The following is an 11,583-nucleotide window of genomic DNA, read 5'->3' as shown; positions in this document are numbered from 1 at the left end:
TGGTGCATTGAGAGGAGCAAGAAAACAGTGTCTCCCCCTCAAAAATTCCTTACAACAGATGACTGGGTCACAGTCCGGGCAGGGAAAAGAAAATCCTGCTGCATAAACAGGCTATTTTGTGTCAACTGCTGTGCATCAATGATGGTTGGAGGGCAGAGGCAGTCACAATTGGATCCATCAGCTTTTTGGGGTCCCAAAATAACATGGCTCTGAAGGAGCTGGCGGCAGCTCTTTGCAAGGCGGCAAGCCTGGAAAACTGTGACTCTCCCTGAGGTCAGGCTGTTTCACCCATGACAGGACAGCAACGTCCTCAGTGTCCACTTTCCCCTCCGCCCTGGCAGCATGGAGCCATCCCACCTTTCTGCCACCAAGAAACAGCAAAGCAGGCTAACGTGGCTGCAGGTTTCCCGTAGTTAACTGCTGAAAGGGCTGATGAGTGAATGAGCTGTGGAGGGTGAGGAACGCTGAAAGATCCTGGAGCAAACTGCGCTGTTTGGCATTGTGTGACCACACACCACAGGGGGAAAGAGTGATGTTCCCTATCCTGCAGTGCCCCATTTATCCAAGGCCACCTCTGCACAGGGAGAGATGCGTTTTGCGGGATGCTGTGGGCCATTTTCTCCCTGAGAAGAGGGGGAAAGCCCTGCTGAAAGGCTCCTGGGGCAATAAGTGGCTGCAGCTGCGGGCTCCCTGCCAGCAACTGTGCCCAGAGTGAGATCTGGAGACCGATCTCACAGCCAAGACAGCGCCATTCATCGGCACTCAATAAACAAAAGTGCCTTGCTGTTTTCTGCAGGAGATAAGCATGCAGGGCATGAGATTGCTTTCCCTTGTGCTCTCTGTGCTGAGTGTGGGAGCCTGTGTTGGCTGCCAAAGGAGCCAAGGCACTGCTGCTGTGGGACATGCTGCGGACAGGCGGGTGAAATAGAGGCCGCTGGGTGTCAGGCAGCCCTGAGGCTGGAGCCTCACTGGTGCTATGCACTGGAGAGATGCTGGTGCTTACTGGAGGTTGCCAGCAGGATGTGTTGCAGGAGCTGGGCCATTTTGTAAGCCAGTTCATGACATGTTACCCCTTAGCACTCCAGGGTCAGTGCTGCAGCTCTAAAAGTCCCTTACAAAGGGAAGAAAATTCTAGTGGTTTTTTTTACAGACAGTTGTGTGCCTTGAGCATCAAGGACTTTCCTCCTACTACTTGTTAAGGCATTTGAACCAAATAGCTACTAAGATGATGTCTACAGGCTGTTTCCAAGCAGCAATGGCCAGAGGGGACAGACAGATCATGTACGCTGGTTCACCTGCGTGGTCTTGCAGCCTTGAACTTTCAGGGACAACAGGGCTGGGTTTAAAGCTGCCCTTTTTTCACATCCCACTCAGTCTCCAGCTGCATCTACATCCCCTCTCACTTCTGTAGTATCAAGTATCTGCATAGAAAATGAAACCAGACCTGCTGGGTCAGTGGTTTCTGGGTGATTCCCAGCATCCAAGCTGACGGCCAGCTGTTAATCTGTTCATTTTATTCGTGCTGTTTGGCTGTACTCTCAGCAGTCAGATGCTGAATGCCTCCCCTGGTGCCTCTGTGCTGTTACCTTTGGCAACGCATCCTGTGGTCCCGATGGAGAACGAGATCAGGCTCAGATGAGATCGATTTTTCCAGAAAACAATGTTGATCAGTGCTAATTATGTTACTGCCTCTTCAATAATTATCAGCTAAATTGTCTACCAATGCTCTGATACTCATGTCCACCAGGCCAAGGAACAGTGACCAAGCTTGCCTAATCTGGCTTTTTTAAGCACTGGTTTAATAACCACACCCATCAGGTGCTTGGGGATTTCACCAGCAATCCACCATTTATTGAAACAGAAAACAATACAAATGGGAAAGGAAGCTGAAAAACGCAACCTCATGAAAGCCTCTTTCTTTGCAGCAGACTGAACTTGCCCCATGTCCCTGCAGGGCTGAACCAGCCCACAGCCACTCTGGCAGCCAGGCTGAAAGCAGCACAGGATTCTGAGACTCACGCAGGGTGAGCTTTGTGACAAGCCAAACGCGAACCTGGTATAATGCCCCTGTGCGTGCCATGATGACAACAATGTTGCCTTGTACAGGAGGTCCTGAGCTCTGCTCTTCGCCTTGATTCAGACGCAGACACTGCTGATTTTGAAGCTCCACTCTGTACCGAACAGTTTTAAATCTCTCTTGTGTCTGTCAGAAGAAAAAATTGATGTCTGAAAGCAGAGGAAACCTTGACAACCTGGCACTTGCTGAATGTGAACTTTCTTCCTCTGCTTCCTTTTTTTATGCCCTCTCTCAAATGCTGCCGGAAGAAATGGGTCCTTTGCGCCGTGCAGGTTACAAAGAGCAGTTGTTTTTATGCAGCAGAACCAAAAATAAAAACGTGTGATTGCAGTCCTCCTAAGGCGCAGCCCAAAGATGGACAGTGTTAACCTCTTCTTTGCCAGGGGATGGTACTACCAGTGGATCTGTGGCATGGCATTCTGTGATAAAGAGTAAAATCTGAGTAAAATTGCTGAGTTCAGTTCAGCTTTTGTCTGAGCTGGTACAGCACAGTGAACCCACTGATGCCTTTACCAAACAAGGCAGAGCAGGGACGTGCCACCACCAAGGAAAGGAGTGGGAAGGAGTTTGCAGCTGGGGAGTGAGAAGGAGTGACTGCAGCTCCCCCACATTGTTTTGCTGTTCCCCAAACTGGGGGAGCCACATATCAGTGCCTGTCATAGCAGCCTGCCTGCAACCCTTGCCTCACTGCCTGCTTTTCCAAGGTCATGGTGGAGACAGGACTGTGGGCTGGACAGACTATGCTGGCAGCTCTCTGCCCACAGTATTTGCATTTTCCTTCTGTGCTGGATGCTCATCCAATATATGCCTATAAAATGGCCATGGTGCACAGGTCTCCTTCCTTGGTCAGGGACCACCCTTCTGCAGTGAGCTTTTCATCTCCTGTGCTGTACCTTCTCATGCTTTGACCAGTCCAGGTTGAAAAGCACACAAACTGCTCCCCTTTTCACCTACAACTCATTAGCATTGGCTTCTGATGCTTCTGATGCTTCACTGGCCTCTGGTTTACATCATCTTCTCACCTTGGGATCCAGGTCCCTGACTGTGATAACAAGCTCCTCTCGTTTTCAGGTGCATGAACAACTGTGATGTTTCTGGGCTGTTCATCACGACACCACATAATTGTCACCTCCTCTGTGTACACAATGTCCTCATTAGCCCTATGTGCTCCTGGTAGCATCCTTGCAGGCACTCTGATCATCTCTGATAACTGTGAATTTGTGCTCTGTCAGCTCCAGTGAGCCCTTGATGCAGAACTGGTAACTTCACGTTCACTGTGTCTCTTATTGGCAAGTGCTTGGTGTCTGTGAGCAGTAAGGGAGGTTCCTACAGACATATTCTCCTGGAGATATTTCCCTCTCTCCCTGGTGGTGTTGCACCTGTGGATGGCATAGAATCATAGAATGGTTTGGGTTGGAAGGGACCTTAAAGGTCATCTAGTTCCAACCCCACTGCCATATGCAGGGACACCTTACACCAGACCAGGCTTCTCAAAGCCCCATCCAGCCTGGCCTTGGAACATTTCCAGGGATGAGACATCCACAGCTTTTCTCAGTAACCTCACCACTTTCACAGCAAAGAACTTGGTCATCCCAAGAGGCACAGAGATCCGTCCGGCTGCTGCTGTCTTCCTTGCCTTCATGCTTAGTTTCCAAGGTGTGCTGAAACAGTCTCCATGGGTGTTTTGTCCCAGTAAGGACAAACTCATAACACTCCTGAAGTGGAGCCTGCTAACCCCAAAAGTGATGCCCACCTGTAGCCTGGCAGCTTTCTCATGGGGCAGCAGGCAGCACAGCACGGTAACCCAACTGCCAGGTCGCTATACTGAAGGGAATGACAGAATCACAGAATATTCTGAGTTGGAAGGGACCCACAAGGATCACTGAGTCCACCTCTTTGCCCTGCACAGGACATCCCCAAGAATCCCAATGTGCCTGAACGCATTGCCCAAACGCTCCTTGAACTCAGCCAGGCTTGGCGCTGTCACCACTTCCCTGGGGAGCCTGTTCGGCTGAAGAACTTTTCTCCAATATCTAACCTAAACCTCCCCCGACACAGCCTCAGGCCGTTCCCTCGGGTGCAGATGGCAGATTTATTATTTTCCCCGCCGCACTGTCGCTCGCCCCGCGTCCCGCCGTGTGCCTCGCCAGCCGCCTGCGGGCAGGGCCCGGGGGCGCTCGGAGAGCACCGGGGGCACGCCCGGCAGGCCGCGCCGGGCCGGGGGAGGCGGCGGCGGGCCCCGGCCGCGTTGCCATGGGGACGCGGCGGCCGCCCCGGCGGGGAGGGACCGGCGGCGGCGGCTGTTCCTGCGCCGAGCGCGGCCGGAGGGGGCAGAGCTGAGCCGGGCCGGGCCGCGCCGCGCCAGGAGCTCCGCACCCCGCGCCGCACCGTCCCCGGCCCCGGCGGGAGCCGCCGCCACCCCGGTAAGTGCGGGTACGGCCTCTCCCCGGCCCTCCGGAAGCGCCGCCGGGCGTCCCGGCACCCCTCCTGCCGCCGGGGTGCAACTCTCCCCCCCCGGCCTGGCCCCTGCTCCACCGGCCCCGTCGCCGCTCACCCCGGCCCCTCACCTCAGGGCTGTGCCGGGCGCGCTTCCTGCACCGCCGCTCCCTGCGGGGCCGTCATCTCGCCCCGGGGGCTGCGGGCTGCCCCCGCCCGCTCTGTACCCCCGTCACCCCCGGGAGCTGCCGGCTACCCAGATCTCCCACCTCCCCTCCTCACCCTGGAGGTTTTAAGGCTGCCCAGCCCTTCCCCTCCTCCATAGGGCCGGGGTCCCTCTGCCGGCCCTGGGGGCCCGGGGCTGGTCGCCCCCCGCTTTCCGCGGTGCGGGGGCTGCCCTTGCCGGGCGCGGGGCTGCAGCCTCGGCGCGCCTTCCTCTCCCTGCCCGCGCCGGGGAGATTGCGGGTGACACGTGTGCGGTGCCACCGAGCCCTTTAGTGCCGCGGAGCTGCTGCTTTTTCTGTTGAAAGCGGTTTCCGCATCTTTCTCCGGGGCTTCTGGTTTCTGGGGCGATTCGTAGGATTCTCTGGCCGCCCTGGTCGCGGGGCAGGGTCCTGTATCTAAGCCCCTCTGAGCTCCTTCCAGACTCTCCTAAGCCAGATCTGTGCCTCTTTGAGGTAGGTCAAGGTTATTGTGCTCTTCCTTCACTAGATGGGGAAAGTGGAAATATGGACAGACCGTGGGATTTCCTCAAGGTCACCCTGGAAATTGGACCCCAAGCATCCTCTCCTGTCTTGCTGCACCCTCTGCAGCTGCTTTGCTCCTGCTGGGTGAGGACGAAGTTGTGGAAATCGGATTTTCCAATGCCCCGGGCCTCTCTCCTGCAGAGCCTCTTGGCTTTTAGTTTCTACACCTTACCAGGTGTCAGAGCAGGATTCCAGCTATATTTATTTGGCCTAATATCTGGAAGCTGTTAAGTTTTTGCAGTTAAATACTGGGTGTTTTTGCCATAGTATGCTCATCTCTGAGAGTCTCCATGCTGTTAGGATCTGACCTCGTGGCGTTGCTGCTGCAATTGGGATGATATCTGCAGTGATTTTTGATCACTGCAAGTAACTGTGGCTTTGCTTCTCAGAACTCGCTTCTTGGCAAATGCAAGCGAAAGCCAATTGAACTATAGTGGTACTTGGCTGATAACAGTGTGTCCTGTGGGACTGGGTGGTGGTTGTATTCTTGTCCGCTGCTTGTGTTTTGCTTTGCAGGCTGTTACAAACGAAGATGTAGATTAGTTTTGGTAGGAGGAGTTACTCTCACCTCTTCTCCGAAATAAACAGCAGGATATAATGAGGAGTTACCCCTTTGAGTGTCTTGCCTGTAAGATTTTTTAACTGCGTGCTACTACTTCTTGTTCACTCAGGTGCAGTTTTTTTTCTGGTGCTGTGCCCTTGGGCTCATCTGTTCACTGAGTGCCTGTCATAGTAAGGAGTGTTATGTTTTGAGGGTGGTGGCGATCGTTTACAGGGATGGATGGCTGAGATGGAACAGGGAACAAATCCATGTCATAAATTGGAGCCCTGCTCTGTTCTGAAGGAAAGTCTGCGGTCTTGTTTGATGCCCAGCAATCTTGTTAATGTCTTACTAAGATGCCAGAACCGTAGAAGATCCTCCTGCTGCCGTTTTAAGAAGGGGTAGTGTGCTGTATTAGGTTACTAAAAGGTAGAAATCACTGACAGTCTGTCAAGGCCATTTGCTCCTCCTTTCCTGCCAGTGTTTAAGTTAGTGGGCAAGATGGTAGAATATCTACCTGGCTGGCCAAGGTGACAGCAGCATGTCCATGTGGAAGCAGCCCCCTGCTCGCTTGTGCGTCATGTTCTATGTTGTAGGTCTCTGGCAGGGCAAGGGTGTGATGGAGTGAAGGCACCAAGATGCAGCAACTGGTGTTTGGTGTGCAGTGAGGGTTTGGAGCTGTGCTCTGATGAGGGTGTTATAATGGAGAAGGTTTTGCTTAGAAGCTGTAAACATTTCATGTGCCTATACAGTTGTTCTTGCGTAACTGTTGTCATTCTGAGAATTGTGAAATAGTAGGAGGGAGAGATTTTCTGGAGAAGGGCAGCAGTGTTTTTAGGTGGGAAAATGTGCTGTGTGTAGCTACAGTAAAGCATATGTATAGAGCCAGCATCCCTGACCAGGGGTCCACTTCTGCAGATTCCCCTTAGAACAGCTTTTCCACGACGGGTAAAGCCCAATCTAGGGAACACCCTCATTGCAGGGTGTGCAATGACCATGCAGTGATGTGAAAATAGTTAATTGTCTTTGGCACTTCTTGAGGAATATGTTTAGTGCTGATAGTTGGGTGTGCAGCTGCAGATTGTGCCCTTGGCGGGGGGAAATGATGGGAGCCCCAGGCAGGGAGCTATAACCAGATGCCAACCCTTTGCACAGCAAAGAGCATAGGGACCTTTGGCACTGGCCAGGTGACCGGGCATTCAGACACAGCAGGAGCTGATGACACAGCAGGAAGACCCCAGACTGTTTTGGTGCCCAAACTGTAAGAGTATAAAAGCCCAGAAATGCCTTTGTTGGGGGTCCCTCCCTGGAGGCACCAGCTCCAGCTGTTTTTTTATGTTACTGCGCCACAATTAAATTCCTCTAAGGATCCAGACATCTGAGACTCTGCTGTGGTAAACCCAGGGCTGAATTGGTAAGGAAACCTTGTCTGACTGTGTGAGAGGGGTGTGCAGGGAGACAAGTGGGTACCTGTCAGGTCACTGGAGCTGCCTGATGTGAAGGGGCTTCAGTCCCAGCAACCCCTTGCTGGGCCCATCTGGAGTGGTGAAAGTGTGACTCCTGGAGTGGCTCCTGGATAGTCAGACAGGGAAGTTTCCTTGACACAGTCTGGGTTTTATCGGAATAATCTGCAACCAGGAGGCTGTAAGAGTGACTTCTTCTTCAGCAGGGAGTGCCTAAGTGTGGTGTAAGGCTGTATGGACTCCATCTCTGGTCCTCCAAAGGGCCAGGCTTTGGGTTTGCTGCTGGGCTGCTGGTTACATTTTTACAGATGCTGGCAAACATCTGGACTCCTTCACCCCACTGTGGAAATAAAATGCTCTTGGGGAGTAATTGCCAGATTCACAGCACCTACTGGAAGGTGGTACATCCTTGTGAAATCCAGGGGATGCAGGGCTTGTGTGTTGGGAAGAAAAGTTTACCAGTGTTGAACATAACTGTGGAGGGACTCAGGTCCCCTGGTGCTGGCTGGCAGCAGGTCTGCCTTGTTCCAGCACGATTCTTGCTTTTGTCACTTGATCCTTGGACTCACTTGGGGGCAGGGAACTGCAAATCTTCTGTGCTGCCAACTTTCCAGTGCCAGCAAGATGCCCCACACAGGGTGTATCTCTTAATGGGCTGGGCTTATCTGCCTAAAATCACTTTGTGCTGCCAGAATGACACAGAAGAGCTTTGAACTAGGCCTCAAGGGAAAAGGAAGAGGGGAGGAAAAATGCAAAATATTTTTGTTCCGTTGTTAGGAGAGCCTGTGATGGGGAGATGGTGTGTAACCAAACCGGGTTTGGAACGTCTGGGACAAATGAATTTCCTTGTGATTCTGAGTGCTGCAGTTCATGTGTATTATGGTAGGGTGCTAATGTCCTGTGAAGAGTTTTTCTGCAGTTTCCCCGTTTATAGACTGTTCCAGAACAGAGAGGCATTTCTTCCTAAGCCTGCCTTCTTCCTGGCCTTCATTTTTCAGTATTTTTTTTCCTGTTGTTTTGTTGCTGGGGTATTTTTATTTTTTATTTGCTTTGTTTTCCCCCAGAATGAAGTTTCTACATAGCTATGGCAGGTCGGTGGTGTCTCAGAGCTGTGCTCCTTAACCCTTGATATAGCTCTGGCAGAGGCAGTGGAGCAAATTTGGTTTGCACCAGCTGAGTTTGAGCCATCGTGTGGAAGCCCTGGAGCAACAGGAAGAGCCTGGGCTCAAAGCCTTCTTAGCCTGTCACTTACAAGTTTGTTAATGTCCTGTGAGGCTTCCAGTTGGACATGCTTTTCTCCCAGCTGCCTCTACTCCCCTGTTTAATTCTGCAATAGTGTGTGAGGACAAATGCCTGCACTGCTCCTTCGATAGCAACGGTGCGTGATGGGGAAGAAATTGCCCGGTCACAGCATCCTGCCTCCTGCTACTGCAGGTACATAAGGACTGGTAATTATTCCTTTTACATCTGTGTATGCATTCAACTAAATCCTTAATGGTGCTTTCAGGAAATGCAAAAGTCTGCTTTGATACCTGTGTTTGCATATTTGTACTTTCTTAGAAGTGGCCAAACATCTTCACAGCTAGAAGCTGGGAGAGTTGGAATTGTCAATTGCTTGTCATAGCAAAGGAGCTAGGGATGCTGCCTGTTGGAAGCAGTGCATTGTTTTTATTTGTTACTCCTGAACACGTTGAACACCTTGGCATTCCTCACAAGTGGCTGCATGGACATGCTGGAGCTGGTTGCCTTGCGTGTCTACAGTGAGACATCAGGACGTGACTGCAAGCTCCTCTTCTGCTCTGCCAAAGAGGTGTCTGAGGTCTAACTCAGTGTGTTTCAACTTCCCTGGTGCCTGTGATTTGATGAAGCCATCCTGCTTTGGCAAGGCTGAGTGCTCTGGCTGTGCATGACTGGACTGGGGACTGTCATTTGGCCGTATCCAGCTAACAGTGTGGCGGGTTGCTAGAGCTAATGCTGTGTTGCTCCAGCTAATCCTAACAGCAGATAAATATTTTTTTTCCTGTCCCCTTCTGTTTGCCTTCCAGCACAAAGATAGCAGGAAGGAGGAGGTGGATTGAGCTGTCCAATGCCAAACTTGGATGTTGCTTTAACCTTGCCTTATTGATTGCCTGGTAGTTCAAGTTATTGTGAAAGTAAAGTAGCAGGAGGTACAAAAGCTTTAGAAAACAAGGCAAAACCCCAGATAAAGCCAGTGAAAAGACCTTGTCACTCTGGGTGGCTCGGATTTCTGTCTGGCAGTTTCCTCTTACATATCTGCAAATATAAAAGCTTTGAACACTTGATGTCTTAGGAGGGCTGTCTACACAGAGATTATATCCTTGGGGAAGGCAGAGGCACCCAGGCAGCACTGGTTGTTCTGTTTCAGAAGAAATGTGATGGGATACTGTTTATTTAATTTGTGGGGTCTCAACCGATCTTAACTTAGTGCAGCCTGTGGTGAGCTGCTCACAGGAATGCAATCTTATTTTGTTAATTTTTTTCGTCACTGTTTCTTGTTCTCATTTTGGTATTGTTGTTTGGGTGGGTGGCTGTGTCTTGTCAAATGTCCCTGTGCCCTGCTCCTTCCTCTGGCACTGATGCTGGTGTATGGTGTATCAGGAGAGCTGTCTGGATTTTTTTTCTTTCCTGTGTCAGAGGCATTTATCCAGAGGCAGGAGGAGAGAGGCTGGTTTTGACCAAGCTGAGTTTCCCAGAATAGCATGAATTCGAGGAGCTGGAGATGACTGTAGTCACATCAAAGACTGTGCCTGCCCCACCTGCAGTTTGACTCCATGGTTGGGGCTCATTCTTTCAACTTAAAAGGCTGTCCCAGCTATGAGGAGCTTTGTGGACAAGGTGGGGAGAGGGAAGGAGAAGGAAATCTTTTCTTATACAGGTCACTGGTACTTCTGCACTGAGTGACTAACTGGCTTGGAGGAGGTGTTTGAGAAGAGAGAAGGTATGTGCTTTTCTATTTTAATTAAAGCACAAAGATAGGAGACTTTCAGCAAATCATTTTGGTAGGAGAGAGTTGCTGTGCAAGTGAGCAGTTGGTTTGGATCAAGACAGAAGAAGTGTGGTAGCTTGATCCTTCATTTCTGAATTCAACTTCCAGTGCAGCCCTTTTGCTTTGACAAGGGCCGTGCTGTGTGGTGTGGAAGCTCCTAGCCAGGAGGAGTGCTGGCTTTGTGTGGATAAGCACATGGAAGGAAGCAGTAGCATGTGGTGTGCCTAGTCTGGGGCAGCGCATCTTCTCTTTGGCAGAGGGCAGTTCCCTGTTGTCTGACAGGTGTGGTGGGATGGAAGCACCTTCTTTAAGGCCACGTGCAGACTGGGAGCGTGTTTGGTGCCCTGTTCAGTGCTGCACTCTTTGCTCTGCAACAGGGATTTATAAAAAAGAAGTAATTGTGTTTTAGGGGCAGGTTGTGTCAGGGGCTAACTGTGAATTTGGGTATTGCTTTCTCCTTTGCTACAGATTTAGAGCTTGACTGGGGATAAGCAATAAAATATCTGTCTCTGACTCTGTTCCCTAGAATCAAATGGGGACAGCAGTGCTTCCAGGGTTTTGCCCCTTGTACACAATGGCAAGGCAACTGTTGCAGAAGGTATGATCTGATGTAGTAAATGGCCTCTTCTTCTAGGTGTTAAATTTCCTTTTTCAGTTTGGGTTGGCTTTCTCAAGACAGGGGTAGTAGCTTCCTTTTCCATGCCCTGGGTAAGCTGAGCTCTTCTCTGTAAGGCAACAGGTGCACTTGTTTTGTCTTATCCTTTGGGAGTAGCTGTTGTTTACGAAGGCTGTTTTCTAAGGGTAGTAGTTTTTTAAAGAACATAAAACTCTTTATGATGGCTGGAGCCCCTTCCCCTGAACTGTCCCACTCACCTTGTTAGCAACTAAATGTGTGCATGACCTGAGCAGCTGTTGTCTTTTTAATGCTGTTTCTTATTTTTTGCAGAAACTTACAGTGTAGAATCACCAGTGCCCCACTCTGGTTCTTCACAACCAATGGAGAGCTTGAAGGAAATAGCCTGGATGCTGAAGTGATAAGCACAACAGAAATGCCAGACGCTATATAAACAACTAAAATCAGCCCCCGGCCCTTCCTGAAGGAGGGATGAGTTGCAGAAATACTTCAACAGATGGTCTGAATTTGACTTTGGAGAGGGGGGAAGAAATGCCAGGCCGCTGTGGAGCTGTGTGTGGGCGCGTGCCCAAGTGCACCATGGAGTGTGCAGCCTGCCAGCACGCTCCTGGGGAAGCTGAGCAGGCTGCTCCCGCAGCATCCGTGTGCTCGGGAGGCACCTGCGCATGCTGACTCAGTC

At 51.1% G+C, this 11,583-nt stretch overlaps 1 protein-coding gene across 2 annotated transcripts in view; it reads left to right on the top strand.

Annotated features, from left to right (window-relative positions):
- The first annotated feature begins 4,361 nt into the window (after window positions 1-4,361).
- The window catches only part of SLC25A22 (solute carrier family 25 member 22), a 51,745-nt gene continuing 44,523 nt past the window's right edge, over window positions 4,362-11,583 (top strand). The window contains exon 1 of one of the 2 annotated variants that reach the window (XM_050335276.1): window positions 4,362-4,500. The gene's annotated coding sequence lies outside the window, so the exon portion shown is untranslated. Of the gene's footprint in view, window positions 4,501-5,136; window positions 5,191-11,583 lie in introns of those variants that run through there. The other variant, XM_050335278.1, reaches the window with a different exon arrangement.

This window comes from Myiozetetes cayanensis, unplaced genomic scaffold (genome assembly GCF_022539395.1).
Source record: "Myiozetetes cayanensis isolate MyiCay16 unplaced genomic scaffold, myiCay2020 scf6-25, whole genome shotgun sequence".
Taxonomy (NCBI): domain Eukaryota; kingdom Metazoa; phylum Chordata; class Aves; order Passeriformes; family Tyrannidae; genus Myiozetetes; species Myiozetetes cayanensis.
Note: the sequence above shows the minus strand (reverse complement) of the source record. Positions and strands in the feature narration are given on the sequence as shown.